The sequence below is a fragment of the Oncorhynchus keta genome, chromosome 27 (genome assembly GCF_023373465.1).
Source record: "Oncorhynchus keta strain PuntledgeMale-10-30-2019 chromosome 27, Oket_V2, whole genome shotgun sequence".
NCBI classification, from domain to species: domain Eukaryota; kingdom Metazoa; phylum Chordata; class Actinopteri; order Salmoniformes; family Salmonidae; genus Oncorhynchus; species Oncorhynchus keta.
In genome coordinates this window covers 11,929,915-11,956,619 of record NC_068447.1, presented here as the reverse complement: position 1 = coordinate 11,956,619, position 26,705 = coordinate 11,929,915, and the positions used below count along the sequence as shown (strand labels likewise).

General features: G+C 43.4%; 1 protein-coding gene across 1 annotated transcript in view; it reads right to left on the bottom strand.

Annotated features, from left to right (window-relative positions):
* LOC127912444 (kelch domain-containing protein 8B-like) overlaps positions 1–26,705 on the bottom strand; it is a 224,300-nt gene that overhangs the window by 33,034 nt on the left and 164,561 nt on the right. The window lies entirely within an intron of this gene.

Here is a 26,705-nt window from a genome sequence, read left to right as displayed (position 1 = left end):
GTGTTTGATTGACAGGCCGTCTCTAGGAAGTGGCTCGTTCTGAGGGCGGGGTTAGCGCATCATTGACAGGCCGTCTCTAGGAAGTGGCTCGTTCTGAGGGCGGGGTTAGCGCATCATTGCCAGGCCATCTCTAGGAAGTGGCTCGTTCTGAGGGCGGGGTTAGCGCATCATTGACAGGCCGTCTCTAGGAAGTGGCTCGTTCTGAGGGCGGGGTTAGCGCATCATGCACCACCAAATAAAATAGAATTTAATTTGTCACATTCGTCGAATACAACAGGTCCTTACAGTAAAATGCTGACTTACAAGCCCTTAACCAACAATGCAGTTTTAAGAAAAACAAGTATTAGGTAAAAAATAGATAAGTAAAAAAATAAATAAATAAATAAATAAAAGTAACAAATAATTAAACAGCAGCAGTAAAATAACAATAGTGAGGCTATATACAGGGGGTACTGGTACAGAGTCAATGTGGAGGCTATATACAGGTGGTACCGGTACAGAGTCAATGTGGAGGCTATATACAGGGGGTACCGGTACAGAGTCAATGTGGAGGCTATATACAGGTGGTACCAGTACAGAGTCAATGTGGAGGCTATATACAGGGGGTACCGGTACAGAGTCAATGTGGAGGCTATATACAGGGGGTACCGGTACAGAGTCAATGTGGAGGCTATATACAGGGGGGTACCGGTACAGAGTCAATGTGGAGGCTATATACAGGTGGTACCAGTACAGAGTCAATGTGGAGGCTATATACAGGTGGTACCGGTACAGAGTCAATGTGGAGGCTATATACAGGGGGTACTGGTACAGAGTCAATGTGGAGGCTATATACAGGGGGTACCGGTACAGAGTCAATGTGGAAGCTAAATACAGGGGGTACCGGTACAGAGTCAATGTGGAGACTATATACAGGGGGCACCGGTACAGAGTCAATGCGGAGGTTATATATAGGTGGTACCGGTACAGAGTCAATGTGGAGGCTATATACAGGTGGTACCGGTACAGAGTCAATGTGGAGGCTATATACAGGGGGTACCGGTACAGAGTCAATGTGGAGGCTATATACAGGTGGTACCGGTACAGAGTCAATGCGGCGGTTATATACAGGTGGTACCAGTACAGAGTCTATGTGGAGGCTATATACAGGTGGTACCGGTACAGAGTCTATGTGGAGGCTATATACAGGGAGTACGGGTACAGAGTCAATGTGGAGGCTATATACAGGTGGTACCGGTAATGAGTCAATGTGGAGGCTATATACAGGTGGTACCAGTACAGAGTCAATGTGGAGGCTATATACAGGTGGTTCCGGTACAGAGTCAATGTGGAGGCTATATACAGGGAGTACCGGTACAGAGTCAATGTGGAGGCTATATACAGGTGGTACCAGTACAGAGTCAATGTGGAGGCTATATACAGGTGGTACCGGTACAGAGTCAATGTGGAGGCTATATACAGGGAGTACCGGTACAGAGTCAATGTGGAGGCTATATACAGGTGGTACCAGTACAGAGTCAATGTGGAGGCTATATACAGGTGGTACCAGTACAGAGTCAATGTGGAGGCTATATACAGGTGGTACCAGTACAGAGTCAATGTGGAGGCTATATACAGGTGGTACCAGTACAGAGTCAATGTGGAGGCTATATACAGGTGGTACCGGTACAGAGTCAATCAACGTGCAGGGGTACTGGTTCGTCGAGCTAAATGAGGTAATATGCACATGTAGGTAGAGTTAAAGTGACTATGCATAGATAATAAACAGAGAGTAGCAGCAGCGTAAAAGAGGGGGGCAATGCAAATAGTCTGGGTAGCCATTTGATTAGCTGTTCAGGAGTCAATACAATACAACAATACAATACAACAAAATCATCCATTAACATATCTAGATGAAGCATGGATTGCAGATTATTCCATGCATCTGGTGCACAAGAAGAGAAGGCAGTCTTGCCTCATACTGTAAATGTCCTGGGGACTTCAGTAGCAACCACCTAGCAGACCGGGTATGGTAATTGCTGATGGTGAAGGAGACCAGACTACAGAGGTAAAGAGGGAGTTTACCCAAAAGGGCTTTGTAGATGAACACATACAAATGTATCTTTCTGAGTATATAAAGTGAGGTCCAACCAACCATTTGGTACAAGGTGCAATGCTGGGTGAGTGACTTGGCATTTGTAATAAAGCGCAAGAATGCATGAGTCCAGTCTGTGTTAGACAGAGGAGGTTGCATGATAAACAGAGTACAGTCTCTGTAAGACAGAGGAGGCTGCATGATAAACAGAGTCCAGTCTCTGTTAGACAGAGGAGACTGCATGATAAACAGAGTCCAGTCTCTGTAAGACAGAGGAGGCTGCATGATAAACAGAGTCTCTGTTAGACAGAGGTTGCATGTGTAACGGATGTGAAACGGCTAGCTTAGTTAGCGGTGTGCGCTAAATAGCGTTTCAATCGGTTACGTAACTTGCTCTGAGACCTTGAAGTAGTAATTCCCCTTGCTCTGCAAGGGCCGCGGCTTTTGTGGAGCGATGGGTAACGATGCTTCGAGGGTGACTGTTGTCGTTGTGTGCAGAAGGTCCCTGGTTCGCGCCCGGGTATGGGCGAGGGGACGGTTTAAAATTATACTGTTACACATGCACATACAACAAGTCACCATAATCAATTACAGAGAGAAAAGTGGTCTGAACAAGCTTCATTCTAGCCATAAGCGGGAAGCAAGCCTTATTATGGAAATAAAAACCCAATTTCAGTTTAAGCCTTGTCACAAGATTATCCACATGAACTTTAAAGGACAACTTGTCATCCAACCAAATACCTACTTTTCCAATGGATAAGCCGCCAGATGTGACAATGCTAACGTTCTCTGGCTGAGTTCGAGCTCTGGTCAAGGTCATGAATTTAGTTTTTTGTACATACAAGACCAGTGTGAGACCATAAAGGGAGGTCTGCAGTGACTGAAAAGCAGTCTGGAGCTCTTCAACAGCCTGAACCAGAGAAGGAGCACATGAATATAGAACTGTATCATCTGAATATAGATGTAATTTTGCTGGTTGCATCCCATTTCCCAAACCATTAATACAAATTGAGAACAACACAGGAGCTAAAATGGAACCCTGGGGCACACCTCTATCAATCTTAAGAAAGCTAGACTTGTGATTGGCAGCATATTAAACACATTTTGTTCTGTCAGAAAGATAGTGTGTATTTGTGAGGGGTATTCGTTAGAATAATGTCCAATAGCGTTGATTTGTTAGGTGCTCTGGGATTCGGTCTGGTCGGTGCATTAATTCATTGAGCGAGATTCAGAGAGTCACACAGTTCTTTAAAGGAGTCCGATACAGATGTAAGCATGTCCCAGTTCAAGTCTATTAAAATGAATTCAGAATAATTTAGCTTGTGCAGGACATCAGAAAGAGAGCTTAGTGCGTCTCCTGAACCCGAGGATGGTCTGTAGCAGCCAACCACAGTAATGTGGGAAGTCAGTTGAAGTCGGAAGTTTACATACACTTAGGTTGGAGTCATTAAAACGCGTGAATTTATTTTTTTTACCCCCTTTTCTCTCCAATTTCGTGGTATCCGATTGTTAGTAATTACTATCTTGTCTCATCGCTACATCTCCCGTACGGGCTCAGGAGAGACGAAGGTCGAAATCCATGCGTCCTCCGAAACACAACCCAATTAAGCCACACTGCTTCTTAACACAGCGCGCTTCCAACCCGGAAGCCAGCCGCACCAATGTGTCGGAGGAAACACCATGCACATGGCGACCTTGGTTAGCGTGCACTGCGCCTGGCCAGCCACAGGAGTCGCTGGTGCGCGATAAGACAAGGATATCCCTACCGGCCAAACCCTCCCTAACCCGGACGACGCTAGGCCAATTGTGCGTCGCCCCACGTACCTCCCGGCTGCGACAGAGACTGGGCGCGAACCCAGAGTCTCTGGTGGCACAGCTAGCGGTGCGATGCAGTGCCCTAGACCAATGCGCCACTCAGGAGGCCCATTAAAACTAGTTTTCAACCAATCCACAAAAATTCTTGTTAACCTCTTGAAACTAGGGGGCACTATTTTAGGGGGCACAATTTTTGGAAAAAAATAACGTTCCCAAAGTAAACCGCCCATTTCTCAGGACCAGATGCTAGAATGTGCATATAATTGACAGCTTAGGATAGAAAACACTCCAAAGTTTCCAAAACTGTCAAAATATTGTCTGTGAGTATAACAGAACTGATATTGCAGGCGAAACCCTGAGGAAAATCCAATCAGGAGGTGCCTCTTATTTTTAAACCGTTGTCTTCCTATGCACCCCTATTGGCCATTGAAAGGGATATCAACCAGATTCCTTTTTCTACGTATTCCCTAAGCATTTTGACGTAGTTTCACGCCTTTATGTTGAAGAATGAGCGTAAACGACTACATTGCGTAAGTGGCCAGCTGAGGGCTCTCAGAGTGATTCTTGCGTAAAAGACAGAGGTAGTCATTTTTCCTCTCGCTCCTACTGAAAAGCCAATTGTCCCGGTTTATATATTAACGAATAGATATTTGAAAAACACCTTGAGGATTGATTATAAAAAACGTTTGCCATGTTTCTGTCGATATTATGGATATTTATTTTTTGCCGTTGTCGTGACAGCACTTTCCGGTGAATTTCTCAACATAACGTGACCAACAAACGGAGGTATTTTGGGTATAAAAATAATCTTTATGGAACAAAAGGAACATTTGCTGTCTAACTGGGAGTCTCGTGAGTGAAAGCATCCGAAGATCATCAAAGGTAAACGATTAATTTGATTGCTTTTCTGATTATCGTGACCAAGCTTCCTGCTGCTCGCTGGACATAATGCTATGCTAGTCTATCGATAAACTTACACAAACGCTTGTCTTGCTTTGGCTGTAAAGCATAATTTTAAAATCTGAGATGACAGGGTGATTAAAGGCTAAGCTGTGTTTCACTATATTTCACTTGTGATTTCATGAATATGAATATTTTCTCGTAATATTTTTTGACCGTTGCGCTATGCTAATTAGTGTAGTTGATGAAAATTCTCTCGGATCCGGGATGGGTAGTTCCAAGAGGTTTAAACAAACTATAGTTTTGGCAAGTCGGTGAAGGACATTGACTTTGTACATGACACAAGACATTTTTCAAACAATTGTTTACAGACAGATTATTTCACTTATAATTCACTACCACAATTCCGGTGGTTCAGAGGTTTACATACACTAAGTTGACTGTGCCTTTAAACAGCTTGGAAAATTCCAGAAAATTGTGTCATGGCTTTAGAAGCTTCTGATAGGCTAATTGACATAATTTGAGTCAATTGGAGGTGTACCTGTGAATGTATTTCAATGACTTCCTTCAAACTCAGTGCTTCTTTGCTTTACATCATGGGAAAATCAAAAGAAATCAGCCAAGACCTCAGAAAAAAATTGTTGACCTCCACAAGTCTGGTTCATCCTTGAGAGAAATTTCCAAACGCCTGAAGGTACCACGTTCATCTGTACAAACAATAGTACGCAAGTATAAACACCATGGGACCACGCAGCCTTCATACCGCTCAGGAAGGAGACGCGTTCTGTCTCCTAGAGATGAACGTACCTTGGTGCGAAAAGTGCAAATCAATCCCAGAACAACAGCAAAGGACCTTGTGAAGATGCTGGAGGAAACAGGTACAAAAGTATCTATATCCACAGTAAAACAAGTCCTATACTGACATAACCCGAAAGGCCGCTCTGCAAGGAAGAAGCCACTGCTCCAAAACTGCCCCAAAAAAGCCAGACCATAGTTTGCAACTGCACATGGGGACAAAGATTGTACGATTTGGAGAAATGTCCTCTGGTCTGATGAAACAAAAATAGAACTGTTTGGCCATAATGACCATCGTTATGTTTGGAGGATAAAGGGGGAGGCTTGCAAGCCGAAGAACACCATCCCAACCGTGAAGCACGGGGGTGGCAGCATCATGTTGTGGGGGTGCTTTGCTGCAAGAGGGACTGGTGCACTTCACAAAATATATGGTGTCATGAGGAAGAGAAATTATGGGGATATATTGAAGCAACATCTCAAGACATCAGTTAAGTTAAAGCTTGGTCACAAATGGGTCTTCCAAATGAACAATGAACCCAATCATACTTCCAAAGTTGTGGCAAAATGGCTTAAGGACTACAAAGTGGCCATCACAAAGCCCTGACCTCAATCCCATAGAAAATTTGTGGGCAGAACTGTACGAGCAAGGAGGCCTACAAACCTGACTCAGTTACACAAGGCAGCCAACTCCTCCAGCGAGATTCTGTTCCAAAGGAACGTTGAGAGTAAATGGGAACCTTTTATTTTTATTTTTATTACCTTTATTTAACCAGGCAAGTCAGTTAAGAACAAATTCTTATTTTCAATTACGGCCTAGGAACAGTGGGTTAACTGCCTGTTCAGGGGCAGAACGACAGATTTGTACCTCAGGGGTTTGAACTTGCAACCTTCCAGTTACTAGTCCAACGCTCTAACCACTAGGCTACCCTGCCGCCCTAATTCGGCAGGGTAGCCTGCCGCTTCCTTGAGGAAGACTGTGATCGATAGGAGGGAGACTGGCTCTCATTAGACAGAAAGACCTTGAAACGCATCCCAAATGGCACCCTATTCCCTATATCGTGCACTACTTTTAACCAGACCCCTATAGGCCCTGGTCAAAACTAGTGCACTATATAGGAAATAGGGTGCTATTTCAGACAACTCTTTGTTACCAGCAGCTCGGTAAGGAACACTAAGTAAGTCTGTTCTGAGTGGTTCATCTCTGATTGACAGAGACTAGCTCCATTGTGATTTAGTAATGACCTCTGCCCAGATCTAATCTCTTTACATTTCAGAGAAACCATTTTCTTCAATGGAGGCTTCATCTGATTCACATTAGTGGGGAATTCTGAGATTTGAAACGAGCGAGTTTGATCACCCGGTGAACGACCACATCAAACACGGCCAGTATACAATAGAAACAATCTTTTTTAAGATCTAGAATCTGGAACATAATGTAAGGTTCTAGATAATATATGTAAACAAGACTAAAATGCATACCCATCCCTCCATCACTTCCATTAAGCCCTCCAAGGCTAGGGAGTGTAAGTAAGGTGTGCATAGTAAGGTGTGTTCTCTAGGGACATAGTAAGGGTTGTTCTCTAGGGACATTGTAAGGTGTGTTCTCTAGGGACATAGTAAGGGTTGGTCTCTAGGGACATAGTAAGGGTTGTTCTCTAGGGACATAGTAAGGGTTGGTCTCTAGGGACATAGTAAGGGTTGGTCTCTAGGGACATTGTAAGGGTTGGTCTCTAGGGACATAGTAAGGGTTGTTCTCTAGGGACATAGTAAGGGTTGTTCTCTAGGGACATAGTAAGGGTTGGTCTCTAGGGGCATTGTAAGGGTTTGGTCTCTAGGGACATAGTAAGGGTTGGTCTCTAGGGACATAGTAAGGGTTGTTCTCTAGGGACATTGTAAGGTGTGTTCTCTAGGGACATAGTAAGGGTTGTTCTCTAGGGACATAGTAAGGGTTGTTCTCTAGGGACATAGTAAGGGTTGTTCTCTAGGGACATAGTAAGGGTTGGTCTCTAGGGGCATTGTAAGGGTTGGTCTCTAGGGACATAGTAAGGGTTGGTCTCTAGGGACATAGTAAGGGTTGTTCTCTAGGGACATAGTAAGGGTTGGTCTCCAGGGACATAGTAAGGGTTGGTCTCTAGGGACATTGTAAGGGTTGTTCTCTAGGGACATAGTAAGGGTTGGTCTCTAGGGACATTGTAAGGGTTGGTCTCTAGGGACATAGTAAGGGTTGGTCTCTAGGGACATAGTAAGGGTTGGTCTCTAGGGACATAGTAAGGGTTGTTCTCTAGGGACATTGTAAGGGTTGGTCTCTAGGGACATAGTAAGGGTTGTTCTCTAGGGACATAGTAAGGGTTGGTCTCTAGGGACATAGTAAGGGTTGGTCTCTAGGGACATAGTAAGGGTTGGTCTCTAGGGACATTGTAAGGGTTGTTCTCTAGGGACATTGTAAGGGTTGGTCTCTAGGGACATAGTAAGGGTTGGTCTCTAGGGACATAGTAAGGGTTGGTCTCTAGGGACATAGTAAGGGTTGGTCTCTAGGGACATAGTAAGGGTTTGTCTCTAGGGACATAGTAAGGTTTTCTCCCTGGGGTCTGTGCAGGCCTCTAAGCCCTCATCTGGAAGCAAAGGGCCACTGTCATTCCTCTACTCACGGCCTACACTAATCATATTAACAGCTTGATAATCAATGGGAGAGAGAGAGGGGGAAAGGGAAAGAGAGAGAATCAACAAAAAAATAGAGCAAACTACAATGCTATGTGGCCCTAAACAGAGAGTACTGCCACTGTGACTGACCCAAAATTAAGGAAAGCTTGTACCTACTCAGTGAGCATAGCCTTGGCATTGAGAAAGGCTGCCGTAGGCAGACCTGGCTCTCAAGAGAAGACAGGCTATGTGCACACTGCCCACAAAATGAGGTGGAAACTGAGCTGCACTTCCTAACCTCCTGCCCAATGTATGACCATATTAGAGACACATATTTCCCTCAGATTACACAGATCCACAAAGAATTCCAAAACAAACCCAATTTTGATTAAATCCCATATCTACTGGTTGAAATACTACAGTGTGCCAGCAAGATTTGTGACCTGTTGCCACAAGAAAAGGGCAACCAGTGAAGAAAAACACAATTGTAAATATAACCCATATTTATGATGATTTATTTTCCCTTTTGTACTTTATCTATTTGCACATCGTTACACCACTGTATCTAGACATAAAATGACATTGGAACTTTTGTGAGTGTAATGTTTTCTGTTAATTATTTATTGTTTTTTTTTCACTTTTGTTTATTATGTATTTCACTTGCTTTGGCAAAATGAACATATGTTTCCCATGCCAATAAAGCCCCTTAAATTGAGAGAGAGAAAGAAACAACGAGATCAACAAAGTGAGAAACAACAATGGAATCAATGTATGGCGTAAGGAAGGCAAATACAAACAGAATGGGAAAGTAACAGATACCGAGAGGTCATGATATTGAGTGGGAGAAAGAGGATGTACAGCGTATTCAGCTACTCTGGTAAAGAAATGATTGATACATCAGTTAGCCAACAGCCAATCGTTTGGCAGTACCTCTCCCTAACAACAGTGGAGGAAAGGGAAGTGTCAACCACTGTGAGAGAGGCAGCCAGAGAACCAACCGCCATTATGGCTCTCTAAATAGAGAATGGGGATTGCTTAAAGGAGAATACCGGGATCTTAATATTGAGTCTTGAATATAAACTCCTCCATGGGAACTTTTGAGAAGATCATTTAGCTAATACCATGAAGCAGTACAGTACATGGGAAATCAAATGCATAACAGCTATAGAGCACTGGGTCAAATTGCTTCCTGTTCCCAGGCACTGGGTCAATTAGCTTCCTGTTCCCAGGCATATTGCTGAGAGGCACGTTACCTCAAACCACTCTGCCTCATTCCATGGAAACTAGATGGCGCACTACCCCAGATGTCATTTCAACTCAAAGAACATTTTAAAAAAGACATGAACACTAGAAGACAAGAAAGAAAATCTTCTCCCTTTTTCATTTCTGCTTTGTCAAACCTTTCCGTTCAACAGTACTTCATGATATCCATGAAGACATGAAATACTCCGTTTAAGCACATGATCGATAGTCAGTATTGCTTGAGGTAAACATTGTGTAGGTCAGGGGACTTATGATAGGAGCCAGGGTGGTGGGATAAGTCTCCACAGCACACACACCTTTTTAAATTCATACTCACATGCTCTCGCCCACCAACAAACCCACACAGGTTTCCTCTCTGCTCAGTGCATTTACTAGCCAGTGTTACACACTAGTAAATGGGCAGATAAGAGCATAGAGATGTGTAATTGAGGACATGGCCTGTAAACTCTGCGCTGATAATTATTGTCCATAATACAGTATTATCTCCAGGCTTCTCTCTCTCTCTCTCCCTCTCATATTGAGCGCGGTGCAGTTGCCACACCAAGCGGTGATGCAGCCAGTCAAGGTGCTCTCAATGGTGCAGCTGTAAAACGTTTTGAGGATCCAAGGATTTCTTTATTTATTAGGATGTTGATGTGGATGGGAGGGTTGCTCTCCCTTATTTTTCCTGTAATCCACAATCAGCTCCTTGGTCTTACTGATGTTGAGGGAGAGGGTGTTGTCCTGGCGCCACACTGCTAAGTATCTGACCTCCCTATAGGCTGTCTCACCGCTGTCGGAGATCAGGCCTAACATCGTTGTGTCGTTAGCAAACTTGATAATGGTGTTGGAGTCGTGCGTGGCCACACAGTCGTGGGTGAACAGGGAGTACAGAAGGGGACTAAGCACACACCCCTGAGGGCCCCCCCCGTGTTGAGGGCCAGCATGGCGAAAGGGTTGTTACCTACTGTACCCTCACCACCTGGGGCCGGCCTGTCAGGATGTCCAGGATCCAGTTGCAAAGGGAGGTGTTCAGTCCCAGGGTCCCCAACTTAGCGATGAGCTTGGAGGGGAGTCGACTATGGTGTATCCTATGTACAACATTCTCACATAGTTATTTCCCTTCTTGTCCAGGTGGGAGAGACCAGTTTGAAGACACTTGCCAGCTGGTTTGCACATGCTTTGAGAATGTGCCCTGGTCTTTAATCTGTTGGCCATGCGAGTGTTAACCTGTTTAAAAGTTTTACTCATATCGGCCACGGACAGCGGTGATCACACAGTCACCTGGAGGTCATAGCGGGCTTTATTGTATGCGTCCATATTCGTGTCCCGTTTCTTGCAAGCGGTACCTCTCTGACCCTGATTCAATACGGTCCGCGGAATCATGCTCAGATCACATAAAGAATTTGCGATAGTAAAGTTTTGAAAAACGTATTTGTTATTCAAATTAAAAGCCCAATGAATACTCGCCTTTGTGTAATTATTTAACTCCCACCTCTTTTATTCGTTTACATTTATTTTGAAGGCACATATAAATAACTGCACGGGGACAGATAGTGACTGATATGATGACACACGCGTCACAGTTACAAACAGTAGCTACCTAGAAATTGTGCAAAAATTTATTTTTCAAAGATTTGAAAGAAAAGTAAAGTAGATAATGAATGTAGGGTTTTCCAGCACGACTGGACATCAAAATATGAATTTATTGAGGTATCAGGGAAAGCTGTGTGCTTAGTGTGCAAAGAGAGTATCACTGTCTTGAAAGACTACAACTTGTCCCGACATTTCCAGACGAAGCATGTAGAGAAATATAGGAATATGTCTTCTGAGCAGAGGACAAGTGCATCGAATGAGTTGCTTTCACAGTTGCAAAAGCAGCAAGGACATTTCACAGAAATGCATTCAGCAAATGACAGAATTGTGAGAGCTAGCTATGTACTGTCCCACAAAATTGCTAAACATAGCAAGCCATTCGTTGAGGGTGAATTCATTAAAGAAAGTTTAATGGACTCTGCCGCAACACTTTGCCCTGACAAGAAAGTGCTGTTTGAAAATGTTTCCCTGTCAAGACGAAGAAGGCGTGATGAGGACAATGCATGGAACAACAGCTGACGGACAAGGTAAAGGGTTTCACCTATTTCTCCTTGGCCCTGGATGAGAGCAGTGAGACATGTTACACAGCGCAGTTGTTGATATTCCTACAAGGCATAACCCCAGACTTTGAAATGACAGAGGAGCTTGCTTCAGTGTAGTCACTGAAGATCACAACCACAGGGAAATGTTTATTGGAGGAGGTTAAGAAGTGTGTGGCAAAGCTGGGACTGAGTTTTGAATAGTTATCCAGTGGGACCGCTGATGGGTGCCCAAACTTGACAGGAAAAAACTGTTGGCCTTTTGAAAAGGATACAAGATCAAGTAGCTGAGCTGAACCCAGATCAGAAAATTATTTTCATACACTGCATTATTCATCAGGAGGTGCTGAATGAGAGAGGAGAGGAGGAGAGGGTGGAGAGGAGAGGAGAGGAGGAGAGGGTGGAGAGGAGAGGAGAGGGTGGAGAGGAGAGGAGGGAGGAAAAGTATTATTCATCAGGAGGTGCTGAATGAGAGGAGAGGAGAAGAGGAGAGGGTGGAGAGGAGAGGAGAGGAGGAGAGGGTGGAGAGGAGTGGAGAGGAGAGGAGAGGTGGAGAGGAGAGGAGAGGGTGGAGAGGAGAGGAGAGGGTGGAGAGGAGAGGGTGGAGAGGAGAGGAGGAGAGAGAGGAAAAGTATTATTCATCAGGAGGTGCTGAATGAGAGGAGAGGAGAGGAGGAGAGGGTGGAGAGGAGAGGAGAGGAGGAGAGGGTGGAGAGGAGTGGAGAGGAGAGGAGAGGAGAGGAGAGGAGAGGAGAGGAGAGGAGAGGAGAGGAGGGTGGAGAGGAGAGGAGAGGAGAGGGTGGAGAGGAGAGGAGAGGGTGGAGAGGAGAGGAGGAGAGGGTGGAAAAGTATTATTCATCAGGAGGTGCTGAATGAGAGGAGAGGAGAGGAGGAGAGGGTGGAGAGGAGAGGGTGGAAAAGAGGGCTGGAAATGTGTTCTGGAAATGAGCCATGTGGTGGATACAGTCTCTAAAGTGGTAAACTTCATAAGAGCAAAATCTTTAAACCACTGTCTCACTGTTGGAACAGACAGAGTCGGGTCATGCAGATCTCCCCCAACACACAAACGTGAGATGGCTGAGTTTGGGGAAGGTGCTTAAAAGGGTGTGGGACCTGAAGTTGGAGATGTGGATTTCCCTCAACTACAAGATAAGGAATGTTTGGCTGATTTTGTCTTCCCCGTGGACATCATGGCCTCATGAATGAACTGAATTCCAAACTACAAGGGAAGGAATGTTTGGCTGATTTAGTCTTCACCGTGGACATCATGGCCTCATGAATGAACTGAACTCCAAACTACAAGGGAAGGAATGTTTGGCTGATTTAGTCTTCACCGTGGACATCATGGCCTCATGAATGAACTGAACTCCAAACTACAAGGGAAGGAATGTTTGGCTGATTTAGTCTTCCCCGTGGACATCATGGCCTCATGAATGAACTGAACTCCAAACTACAAGGGAAGGGCCTTTTTGCATGTGAAGCCTTGTCAAAGCCATCAAGGTAAAATTACTCCTCCTGATCCGCCAACTAGAAGCCAACAATCTCACCTACCTTCCGACATTACTAGTCTGTTCCCTATCAGATGACATTACTAGTCTGTTCCCTATCAGAGGACATTACTAGTCTGTTCCCTATCAGATGACATTACTAGTCTGTTCCCTATCAGATGACATTACTAGTCTGTTCCCTATCAGATGACATTACTAGTCTGTTCCCTATCAGATGACATTACTAGTCTGTTCCCTATCAGAGGACATTACTAGTCTGTTCCCTATAAGATGACATTACTAGTCTGTTCCCTATCAGATGACATTACTAATCTGTTCCCTATCAGATGACATTACTAGTCTGTTCCCTATCAGATGACATTACTAGTCTGTTCCCTATCAGGTGACATTACTAGTCTGTTCCCTATCAGATGACATTACTAGTCTGTTCCCTATCAGATGACATTACTAGTCTGTTCCCTATCAGATGACATTACTAGTCTGTTCCCTATCAGATGACATTACTAGTCTGTTCCCTATCAGATGACATTACTAGTCTGTTCCCTATCAGATGACATTACTAGTCTGTTCCCTATCAGATGACATTACTAGTCTGTTCCCTATCAGATGACATAACTAGTCTGTTCCCTATCAGATGACATTACTAGTCTGTTCCCTATCAGATGACATTACTAGTCTGTTCCCTATCAGATGACATTACTAGTCTGTTCCCTATCAGATGACATTACTAGTCTGTTCCCTATCAGATGACATTACTAGTCTGTTCCCTATCAGATGACATTACTAGTCTGTTCCCTATCAGATGACATTACTAGTCTGTTCCCTATCAGATGACATTACTAGTCTGTTCCCTATCAGATGACATTACTAGTCTGTTCCCTATCAGATGACATTACTAGTCTGTTCCCTATCAGATGACATTACTAGTCTGTTCCCTATCAGATGACATTACTAGTCTGTTCCCTATCAGATGACATTACTAGTCTGTTCCCTATCAGATGACATTACTAGTCTGTTCCCTATCAGATGACATTACTAGTCTGTTCCCTATCAGATGACACTACTAGTCTGTTCCCTATCAGATGACATTACTAGTCTGTTCCCTATCAGATGACATTACTAGTCTGTTCCCTATCAGATGACATTACTAGTCTGTTCCCTATCAGATGACATTACTAGTCTGTTCCCTATCAGAGGACATTACTAGTCTGTTCCCTATAAGATGACATTACTAGTCTGTTCCCTATCAGATGACATTACTAATCTGTTCCCTATCAGAGGACATTACTAGTCTGTTCCCTATCAGATGACATTACTAGTCTGTTCCCTATCAGATGACATTACTAGTCTGTTCCCTATCAGATGACATTACTAGTCTGTTCCCTATCAGATGACATTACTAGTCTGTTCCCTATCAGATGACATTACTAGTCTGTTCCCTATCAGATGACATTACTAGTCTGTTCCCTATCAGAGGACATTACTAGTCTGTTCCCTATAAGATGACATTACTAGTCTGTTCCCTATCAGATGACATTACTAATCTGTTCCCTATCAGATGACATTACTAGTCTGTTCCCTATCAGATGACATTACTAGTCTGTTCCCTATCAGGTGACATTACTAGTCTGTTCCCTATCAGATTACATTACTAGTCTGTTCCCTATCAGATGACACTACTAGTCTGTTCCCTATCAGATGACACTACTAGTCTGTTCCCTATCAGATGACATTACTAGTCTGTTCCCTATCAGATGACATTACTAGTCTGTTCCCTATCAGATGACATTACTAGTCTGTTCCCTATCAGATTACATTACTAGTCTGTTCCCTATCAGATTACATTACTAGTCTGTTCCCTATCAGAGGACATTACTAGTCTGTTCCCTATCAGATGACATTACTAGTCTGTTCCCTATCAGATGACATTACTAGTCTGTTCCCTATCAGATGACATTACTAATCTGTTCCCTATCAGATGACATTAGTAGTCTGTTCCCTATCAGATTACATTACTAGTCTGTTCCCTATCAGATGACATTACTAGTCTGTTCCCTATCAGATGACATTACTAGTCTGTTCCCTATCAGATGACATTACTAGTCTGTTCCCTATCAGATGACATTACTAGTCTGTTCCCTATCAGATGACATTACTAGTCTGTTCCCTATCAGATGACATTACTAGTCTGTTCCCTATCAGATGACACTACTAGTCTGTTCCCTATCAGATGACATTACTAGTCTGTTCCCTATCAGATGACATTACTAGTCTGTTCCCTATCAGATGACATTACTAGTCTGTTCCCTATCAGATGACACTACTAGTCTGTTCCCTATCAGATGACATTACTAGTCTGTTCCCTATCAGATGACATTACTAGTCTGTTCCCTATCAGATGACATTACTAGTCTGTTCCCTATCAGATGACATTACTAGTCTGTTCCCTATCAGATGACATTACTAGTCTGTTCCCTATCAGATGACTCTACTAGTCTGTTCCCTATCAGATGACATTACTAGTCTGTTCCCTATCAGATTACATTACTAGTCTGTTCCCTATCAGATGACATTACTAGTCTGTTCCCTATCAGATGACACTACTAGTCTGTTCCCTATCAGATGACATTACTAATCTGTTCCCTATCAGATGACATTACTAGTCTGTTCCCTATCAGATGACACTACTAGTCTGTTCCCTATCAGATGACATTACTAATCTGTTCCCTATCAGATGACATTACTAGTCTGTTCCCTATCAGATGACACTACTAGTCTGTTCCCTATCAGATGACACTACTAGTCTGTTCCCTATCAGAGGACATTACTAGTCTGTTCCTATCAGATGACATTACTAGTCTGTTCCCAGATGACATTACTAGTCTGTTCCCTATCAGATGACACTACTAGTCTGTTCCCTATCAGATGACATTACTAATCTGTTCCCTATCAGATGACATTACTAGTCTGTTCCCTATCAGATGACATTACTAGTCTGTTCCCTATCAGATGACATTACTAGTCTGTTCCCTATCAGATGACATTACTAGTCTGTTCCCTATCAGATGACATTACTAATCTGTTCCCTATCAGATGACACTACTAGTCTGTTCCCTATCAGATGACATTACTAGTCTGTTCCCTATCAGATGACATTACTAGTCTGTTCCCTATCAGATGACATTACTAGTCTGTTCCCTATCAGATGACATTACTAGTCTGTTCTCTATCAGATGACATTACTAGTCTGTTCCCTATCAGATGACATTACTAGTCTGTTCCCTATCAGATGACATTACTAGTCTGTTCCCTATCAGATGACATTACTAGTCTGTTCCCTATCAGATGACATTACTAGTCTGTTCCCTATCAGATGACATTACTAGTCTGTTCCCTATCAGATGACATTACTAGTCTGTTCCCTATCAGATGACATTACTAGTCTGTTCCCTATCAGATGACATTACTAGTCTGTTCCCTATCAGATGACATTACTAGTCTGTTCCCTATCAGATGACATTACTAGTCTGTTCCCTATCAGATGACACTACTAGTCTGTTCCCTATCAGATGACATTACTAGTCTGTTCCCTATCAGATGACATTACTAGTCTGTTCCCTATCAGATGACATTACTAGTATGTTCCCTATCAGATGACATTACTAGTCTGTTCCCTATCAGATGACATTACTAGTCTGTTCCCTATCAGATGACATTACTAGTCTGTTCCCTATCAGATGACATTACTAGTCTGTTCCCTATCAGATGACATTACTAGTCTGTTCCCTATCAGATGACATTACTAGTCTGTTCCCTATCAGAGGACATTACTAGTCTGTTCCCTATCAGATGACATTACTAGTCTGTTCCCTATCAGATGACATTACTAGTCTGTTCCCTATCAGATGACATTACTAGTCTGTTCCCTATCAGATGACACTACTAGTCTGTTCCCTATCAGATGACATTACTAGTCTGTTCCCTATCAGATGACATTACTAGTCTGTTCCCTATCAGATGACATTACTAGTCTGTTCCCTATCAAATGACATTACTAGTCTGTTCCCTATCAGATGACATTACTAGTCTGTTCCCTATCAGATGACATTACTAGTCTATTCCCTATCAGATGACATTACTAGTCTGTTCCCTATCAGATGACATTACTAGTCTGTTCCCTATCAGATGACATTACTAGTCTGTTCCCTATCAGATGACATTACTAGTCTGTTCCCTATCAGATGACATTACTAGTCTGTTCCCTATCAGATGACCAGCTGGAGAATTATACATCACTGCTTTGTGCTTTGAACGCTGAGTTTTCTCGTTGTTTGGAAGATTTCAAAGCATTGGAAAATGACATGCTGTTGGGTTCCTCTCCTTTCACCTTCAATGTAGATAACGCTCCCACTGACCTGTAACTTGGGCTTATCGATCTTCAGTCTGATGCAGTGATTGGAGAACTATTCAAAACAATGTCCCTGACGAGGCTCTATGCATCTTTCAATGAACAAAACTTTACAAAGATTAGGAGTCATGCTCAGAAGATGTTTGGGTCAACCTATGTACAGTATGTGAACAGACATTTCAGTGATGAAAGATAGCAAGTCAAGGCACAGATCATCTCTTACTGACTCTCAGCTCTCAGCAATCCTGCAGATAGCGACGTCAGAAACTATACCTGACTTCACTGCTCTAGTCAATGCCCATCAGAGACTTCACTCCTCACACTGATTGAGTAGTTTAAATGTAATGTTGAGTTCTCTCTCTTTCTTGTGTTTTTGTACATACCTGTTAACAAGACCTCTGTCCGTGGTGCTGAATGCACAGTGTACTTCTCCCTCCGTGTAGTCCAATACATGTTTAATCATGAAAATACCTCCCAAAAGGAGAACATGAATGTGGTTTATTTTTGTGCATGTTAAAAAAAAAGTAAAATAAGTTGCATATCAGGATGTGATTTACAGTAGATATATCTGTCAACACAATCATAGACATGATGTATAATCCTGTAATATGTTTCTGGCCCGCGACGGCAAAATATATTTTAATGTGGCCCTCCATGGAAAATAATTGCCTATGCCTACTCTAGCAATTGCCCAGTGGGGGTATTGCCTGTAATCCATGGTTTTCGGTTTGGATACGTTCTTATAGTCACTGTGGGGACGACTTTGTCTATGCACTTATTGATGAGGCCCGTGACTGATGTGGTAAACTCCTCAATGCTATCAGATGAATCCCGGAACACATCCTAGTCTGTACTAGTAAAACAGTCTTGTAGTCTTGTTTCAAAGGACCACTTCTGTATTGAGCGTGTCATTAGTACTTCCTGTTTGAGATATTTTTTGTAAACAGGAAGCAGGAGAATAGAGTCTTTGTAAGATTTGCCAAAGGGAGCACCTTGTATGTGTTTCTGCGTGTAGAATAAAAGTTTTGTCTAGAGTTCTTAACACCACTAGTGGCGCAGGAGACGTGATGGTAAAAGTGAGGTAGAACTGTGTTAAGTCTCCCCACATGAAATTCTCCACCCACCAGAAAAGCTGCCTGTGAGTGAGTGGTTTCTTGTTTGTTTATGACCCCGTACAGTTCATTGAGTGCCAAAGTGGTGTTGGCTTGTGGAGGGATGTAGACAACTGTGATAACTACAAAAAAGAACTCTCTTGGTAGATAAAAGAGTCTGCCAGTTGTTGTTTATAAAGAGGCACACTCCCCCTTTGGACTTGCCTGATCGTGCCGCTGCATGGAGAAACCACTGAGTTCTACGGACATAAAGTCCTCCATGCCACCTCTCTGCAAGGCAGATAATATTGCAACTTTTCAAGTCTGTCTGATAGGAGACTCTTGAACAAAGCTCATCCATCTTATTCTCCAGTGACTGAACATTTTCCTGTAGAATGGAGAGGAGTGCCGGTCGTCTCAATCTCACCAGGATGCCGACACATCTATCTCGTAGACGCCTGAATATTTTTGGTAGTCTATGAAACAAAGGACTGGGGTGCAGTATGAACAAGAGAACAGCTGAGTCGGAGTAGAATTCAGATTTTAAATAAAAATGGAGGTCAGTAACTGTCGATCTGATGTCCGGAAGTGCTTGGCGGTCAAATGTGACAATAATAAAGATAAACTAAGTAGAAAACTTGGGTTGGAACTCGTAAGATGCTGTCTGCCTGCCTGCCTGCCTGCCTGCCTGCCTGCCTGCCTGCCTGCCTGCCTGCCTGCCTGCCTGCCTGCCTGCCTGCCTGTCTGCCTGCCTGGCTGTCTGCCTGCCTGTCTGCCTGCCTGCCTGCCTGCCTGCCTGCCTGCCTGCCTGCCTGCCTGCCTGCCTGCCTGGCTGTCTGCCTGCCACCTGCACACCTGCACACACTCACACACACACACACACACACACACACACACACACACACACACACACACACCACACACACCACACACAACACACACACACACACACAGAGGGGGGCACAATAGTTTCTATTAACTAGGCACGCTGTTCTGCCCTGTTCAGCCATGAATCTTCATGATGGAACATTAACATGCAAATTGTCTTAAAACATTTGAGGATGTAAAGCATAATAATAAATAAAAAGCTGCTTACCGCTTTTGCTTAATATAAATTAGACTATAACCCAGCCCTAATGTATTGGACTCAAATATGAAACTCCATGAAATGTGTACAACCAACAGAATACTGCACATTATGACAGCTGTAGGAAGCATTTGTCAAATACTGCATCGGAATTGACGCGTTCATGGCTATCCGACAAGGCTCTGTCTGAGGGAGATTGAACATAAATGCAGTTCTTTAACTGGGCTTTTGTGCCACTATTCCATTAGCGGTCATCTGCTATCTCCTCGCCACCGTGTCCCAGGTCCAGGAACGCAATGAATGGAAAGGAAATGAGTGGCAGAGAGATAACGTGCGAACCACAAAGTCCCTCGCCCATAAAGTACACACAACACATTCCTTAACCGTGAACAGCTCGGGATTGCTTTGTTATTCAGAAAGAAATATAATTATCTTCAAAAGCTAACCTAATTAAATGTAGGGGTTACACTAAACTCATCTGGCTTTTGATTTCAGCAACTGAAAATACTATATATTATATTTATCAAGACCTGACAGGCACAGCGGGGAGTTATAGAATTTAACGTTAATATGGATGGAGGAAAAGATTCCCCTTGACCACGCACGCACGCACGCACGCACGCACGCACGCACGCACGACCACACACACACACACACACACACACACACACACACACACACACACACACACACACACACACACACACACACACACACACACACACACACACACACACACACACACACACACACACACACACACACACACACACACACACACACACAGCCCGAGGTGAAAGGTAACTCGTGCTCACTGGGTTTAATCCAGAAATGGATGGTGAATCATACACAGCACAGCTCTGGAATACTAAATGTAACCTCATCTGTATCAGTCTACCAGGAAGCTACAGTAGGAAAGCATGGGATTGGGACCCTATAAAGCATGGGATTGGGACCCTATAAAGCATGGGATTGGGACCCTATAAAGCATGGGGATTGGGACCCTATAAAGCATGGGATTGGGACCCTATAAAGCATGGGATCTGAGACCCAGTATAAAGCACAACCCACCCCGGCCTGAAACAACGATGTGGTTTCAAAAGAATGGGAAGATTGGGACACCACTATCAAACTAACCATTTCAACAGAACGTCACTGCAACAACTGTTCCATAGACGTCTGTGAAATTCGCTCTGGCTATCTACCTCTGATTTCAGAGCACCCATCTGAGTCTGGCAGAGCGCTGAAACAAATCAAATTGTATTTTCAAATACACATGGGTGTGATTACAAAAGTGTTTTCTACCACTGAGGAAGAATGTGTTACCCAGAAAACTGTGATCCTGGCCCCCAATTGGAACAAAACCAGGCGTATGTCACGGGTCACTCACTACACCACTAACCATGTAAGTACCTAGTGACAAATACAATTTGATTTAGATATTTGTAAAGCTCTGTTCCACTGGACTCAGATGAATGCTCTGAAATCAGAGTAGATAGCCAGAGCGTCTGCTAAATGCTAAATGTAATCAAATGTTGTTGCAGTGACGTTCTGTTGAAATGGTTAGTTTGATAGTGGTGTCTTCTGTAATCTTCCCCATTCTTTTTGAAACCACATCGTTGTTTCAGGCCGGGGTGGGTTGTGTTGGAGGTTGTTACTGATTCACAGAGCCAAGGAATAGGGTCCCAATCCCATGCTTTATAGGGTCCCAATCCCATGCTTTATAGGGTCCCAATCCCATGCTTTATAGGGTCCCAATCCCATGCTTTATAGGGTCCCAATCCCATGCTTTATAGGGTCCCAATCCCATGCTTTATAGGGTCCCAATCCCATGCTTTCCTACTGTAGCTTCCTGGTAGACTGATACAGATGAGGTTGCATTTAGTATTCCAGAGCTGTGCTGTGTATGATTCACCATCCATTTCTGGATTAAACCCAGTGAGCACGAGTTACCTTTACGAACGCTCAACACCGGTTGAACAGGGCCGGTGTCAGAAAACATTGGCAAAAAAGCGTAAATTGTTGCCAGCAGCACATTCTGGATGACATAGAAACAGCCTAACCAGCTCTGCTAGGGCGAGTAAAATGGTCCGTGAGTCTGGAAGTAGCTAACCAATGTCAGCCAGTTAGCTTGGGTGATTGATTGCTGTTGTTAAGACAGAACACTCAGATCAACCCTTAAAGAGATGGGTGGGGCTAAAGAGGGTGTGAACGATGCTGAATGGGTGTAGACAAAGAAGTAGCTATCAAATCAAAACCAATTGTATTTGTCACATACACATGGTTAGCAGATGTTAATGCGAGTGTAGCAAAATGTGCGTGCTTCTAGTTCCGACAATGCAGTAATATCTAACAAGTAATAAAAAGAAAATCACAACTACCTTATATACACAAATGCAAGGGATGAATAAGAATATGTACATATAAATACCTGTACAGTATATGGATGAGCGATGGCCAAACGGCATAGGCAAGATGCAGTAGATGGTATAGAACAGTATATACATATGAGATGAGTAATGTAGGGTATGTAAACATTATTAAAGTGGTGTTATTTAAAGTGACTAGTGATACCTTTATTAAGTCAATTTATTCATTTATTCTCTATGTTAGCGATGGCTGTTTAACAGTATGATCGCGTTGAGATAGAAGCTGTTTTTCAGTCTCTCTGTCCCAGCTTTGATGCACCTGTACTGACCTCGCCTTCTGGAAGATAGCAGGGTGAACAGGCAGTGAATTGGGTGGTTGTTGTCCTTGATGATCTTTTTGACCTTCCTGTGACATCGGGTGCTGTCGGTGTCCTGGAGGGCAGGTAGTTTGCCCCCGGTGATACGTTGTGCAGTCCACACCACCCCCTGGAGAGCCTTGCGGTTGAGCGCGGTACAGTTGCCGTACCAGGCGGTGATACAGCACGAAAGGATGCTCTCGATTGTGTGTGAGGTTAACATGTTTAAATGTCTCACTCACGTTGGCCACGGAGAAGGAGAGCCCACAGGCTTTGGCAGCGGGCCATGTCAGTGGCACTGTATTGTCCTCAAGCGAGCAAAGAAGTTCTTTAACTTGTCTGGGAGCAAGACTTCGATGTCTGCGATGGGGCTGGTTTTCTTTTTGTAATCCGTGATTGACTGTAGACCCTGCAACATACGTCTCGTGTTTGAGCCTTTGAAATCCGACTCTACTTTGTCTCTATACTGACGCTTTGCTTGTTTGATTAACTTGTGGTGGGAAAGGCTGCACTGTTTATATTTGGTCAAGTTTCCAGTCGCCTTGCCAAGATTAAAACATCTTATTGATCAGTGGGATGCTAGCATCCCAACTCGACAACTACCGGTGAAATTGCAGAGCGCCAAATTCAAAGTAAATGGCTATAAATATTTAAATCACAAGTGCAATACATCAAAATAAAGCTTAACTTGTTGTTAATCCAGCCGCCGTCTGAGGCTTTACCGCGAAAGAAAACCATGTGATTATCTGAGGACAGCGCTCAGCTCACAAAACATTACAAACAGTTATCAGCCAAGTAGATTAGTCACAAAGGTCAGAAATTGCAATAAAATGTATCACTTACCTTTGATGATCTTCGTATGGTTGCAGTCACAAGACTCCCAGTTACACAATAAATGTTTGTTTTGTTCCATAAAGTCCCTCTTTATATCCAAAAACCTATATTTTGTTCAGTAATCCAATGGCTCAAATGCTGCCACAAGAGGCAGAGAAAATTCCAAATAGTATCTGTAAAGTTTGTAGAAAAATGTCAAACAATGTTTAAATTCAATCATCGGGTTGTTTTTAGCCTAAATACTCGATAATATTTCAACCGGACAATAGCGTCGTCAATATAAAAGAAAAACAAGAATGGCGCACTCTCGGTCGTGGGCAGCAAAGAGCTCTGGCGACATCCCAGGGCCAACTCACTCAATGTGGTAATTCTCCCTCAATGTCTAAAGACTGTTCACAACTAGTGGAAGCCATTGGGAATGGAATCTGGGTTTCATATTTCAAAATAATAGCACTTCCTGGATGGATTTTCCTCAGGTTTTTGCCTGACATATCAGTTATGTTATACTCACAGACATTATTTCAACAGTCAGAGTGTTTTCTATCCAAATCTACCAATTATATACATATCCTAACTTCTGGGCCTGAGTAGCAGGCAGTTTACTTTTGGCACACTTTTCATCCAAAATTCCTAATGCCTATCCTAAAAAAGTTACAAGTTTTGCATGAATGCTGCCATTAATGCAAGGTTTCTGGTTAGGAAATGTTTTAATAGTCACAGTGGGTACACAATCTCCAATGCACTTGCTAATAAATTCACTCACAGTCAGCGTAAATATCAATGGTGTTGTCTGAGGCTATCTGGAACATATCCCAGTCCACGTGATCGAAGCAATCCTGAAGCGTGGAATCCGATTGGTCAGACAAACGTTGGATAAACCTGATTATGGGCGTTTCCAGTTTAAGTTTCTGTCTATAGGCTGAGAGCAACAAAATGGAGTTATGGTCAGATTTTCCAAAGGCAGGGCGGGGAAGGGCTTTGTATGCATCGCGGAAGTTAGAGTAGCAGTGATCCAGAATGCTAGCAGCCCGTGTCGTGCATTCGATATGCCGACAGAATTTAGGAAGTCATGTTCTCAGGTTATCTTTGTTAAAATCCCCAGCTACAATAAATGCAGCCTCAGGATGTATCGTTTCCAGTTTACATAGTGCAGTTCATTTTTTTTTAGGGCCGACGAGGTATTTGCTTGGGGGGAATCGACACAGCTGTGACTATAATCGAAGATAATTATCTTGGAAGATAATGCATTTGATTGTAAGGAATTCTAGGTCATGTGAACAAAATGACTTATGTTCCTGTATGTTGTTGTGATTACACCATGAGTTGTTAATCATAAGGCATACACCCCCGCCCTTCTTCTTACCAGAGAGATGTTTGTTTCTGTTGGTGCAACGCATGAAGAAACCGGGTGGCTGTACAGACTCTGACAACATATCCCGAGTGAGCCATGTTTCCATGAAATAGAGAATGTTACAATCTCTGATGTCTCTCTGGAAGGCAACTCGTTCCCTAATTTCGTCCACCTTGTTATCTAGAGATTGGATATTGGCGAGTAATATGCTGGGAAGCGGTGGATGGTGTGTTCGCCTTCTGAGTCTGACCAGTAGGCCGCTCCGTCTGCCTCTCCTGCGGCGACCTCGTTGTTCTGGGTCGGCCTCTGGGATAAGGTCCAGGGTGGAGGTCTAAACAAAGGATCTGCTTCTGGAAAGATGTATTCCTGGTCGTAATGTTGGTAAGTTGTCATCGCTTTTATATCCAATAGTTCTTCCTGGCTGTATGTAATAATACTTGAGATTTCCTGGACTAACAATGTAAGAAATAATATATAAAATAACAAATAAAAAAACAAAAAACTGCATAGTTTCCTAAGGACCTGAAGCGAGGCGACCATCTCTGTCAGCGCCATCTTGTCCATCCAAAACGTTCAAAGGCCATTTTCATCAAAAGCGAGGTTACGAGTTTATCAAATTTCAAAGCTGAAGTACTTTCCCGTTGTTCCTCAAATGCAGTGTGTTATATACCATTTTGTAGCTCTGAATCTCTGCTTTTATCCAATGTAAAGTACACAATTTCAAATGTTGCTACATAAGACAGAATCAGGGTGGTCGATCGTGTATGCTAAGCTAAGCTAAATGAGTTACAGTGTGTAAGGGCAGTGTTTGAGTCTATAGGGTTGGTGTTGGCTTGTATGGAGGACATTATGCATGCATGGCTCTATAAGGGGAGACAGTTTGTTGAGCCAAATGAGTCAGCTCACCAGTGGGACTGACTGAATGACAGTATTGGAGCTATAGTGGGAGGAACTGAATGAGAGTATTGGAGCTATAGTGGGAGGAACTGAATGAGAATATTGGAGCTATAGTGGGACTGACTGAATGGGAGTATTGAAGCTATAGTGGGAGGAACTGAATGAGGGTATTGGAGCTATAGTGGGACTGACTGAATGAGAGTATTGGAGCTATAGTGGGACTGACTGAATGAGAGTATTGGAGCTATAGTGGGAGTGACTGAATGAGAGTATTTGAGCTATAGTGGGAGGAACTGAATGAGAGTATTGGAGCTATAGTGGGAGGAACTGAATGAGAATATTGGAGCTATAGTGGGAGGAACTGAATGAGGGTATTGGAGCTATAGTGGGAGGAACTGAATGAGAGTATTGGAGCTATAGTGGGAGGAACTGAATGAGAGTATTGAAGCTATAGTGGGAGGAACTGAATGAGGGTATTGGAGCTATAGTGGGACTGACTGAATGAGAGTATTGGAGCTATAGTGGGAGGAACTGAATGAGAGTATTGGAGCTATAGTGGGAGGAACTGAATGAGAGTATTGGAGCTATAGTGGGAGGAACTGAATGAGAGTATTGGAGCTATAGTGGGAGGAACTGAATGAGAGTATTGGAGCTATAGTGGGAGGAACTGAATGAGAATATTGGAGCTATAGTGGGAGGAACTGAATGAGAGTATTGGAGCTATAGTGGGAGGAACTGAATGAGAGTATTGGAGCTATAGTGGGAGGAACTATAGTGGGAATGAATGAGTATTGGAGCTATAGTGGGAGGAACTGAATGAGAATATTGGAGCTATAGTGGGAGGAACTGAATGAGAGTATTGGAGCTATAGTGGGAGGAACTGAATGAGAGTATTGGAGCTATAGTGGGAGGAACTGAATGAGAGTATTGGAGCTATAGTGGGAGGAACTGAATGAGTATTGGAGCTATTGGGAGGAACTGAATGAATAGCAATAGGGGAGGAACTGAATGAGAGTATTGGAGCTATAGTGGGAGGAACTGAATGAGAGTATTGGAGCAATAGTGGGAGGAACTGAATGAGAGTATTGGAGCTATAGTGGGAGGAACTGAATGAGAGTATTGGAGCTATAGTGGGAGGAACTGAATGAGAGTATTGGAGCTATAGTGGGAGGAACTGAATGAGGGTATTGGAGCTATAGTGGG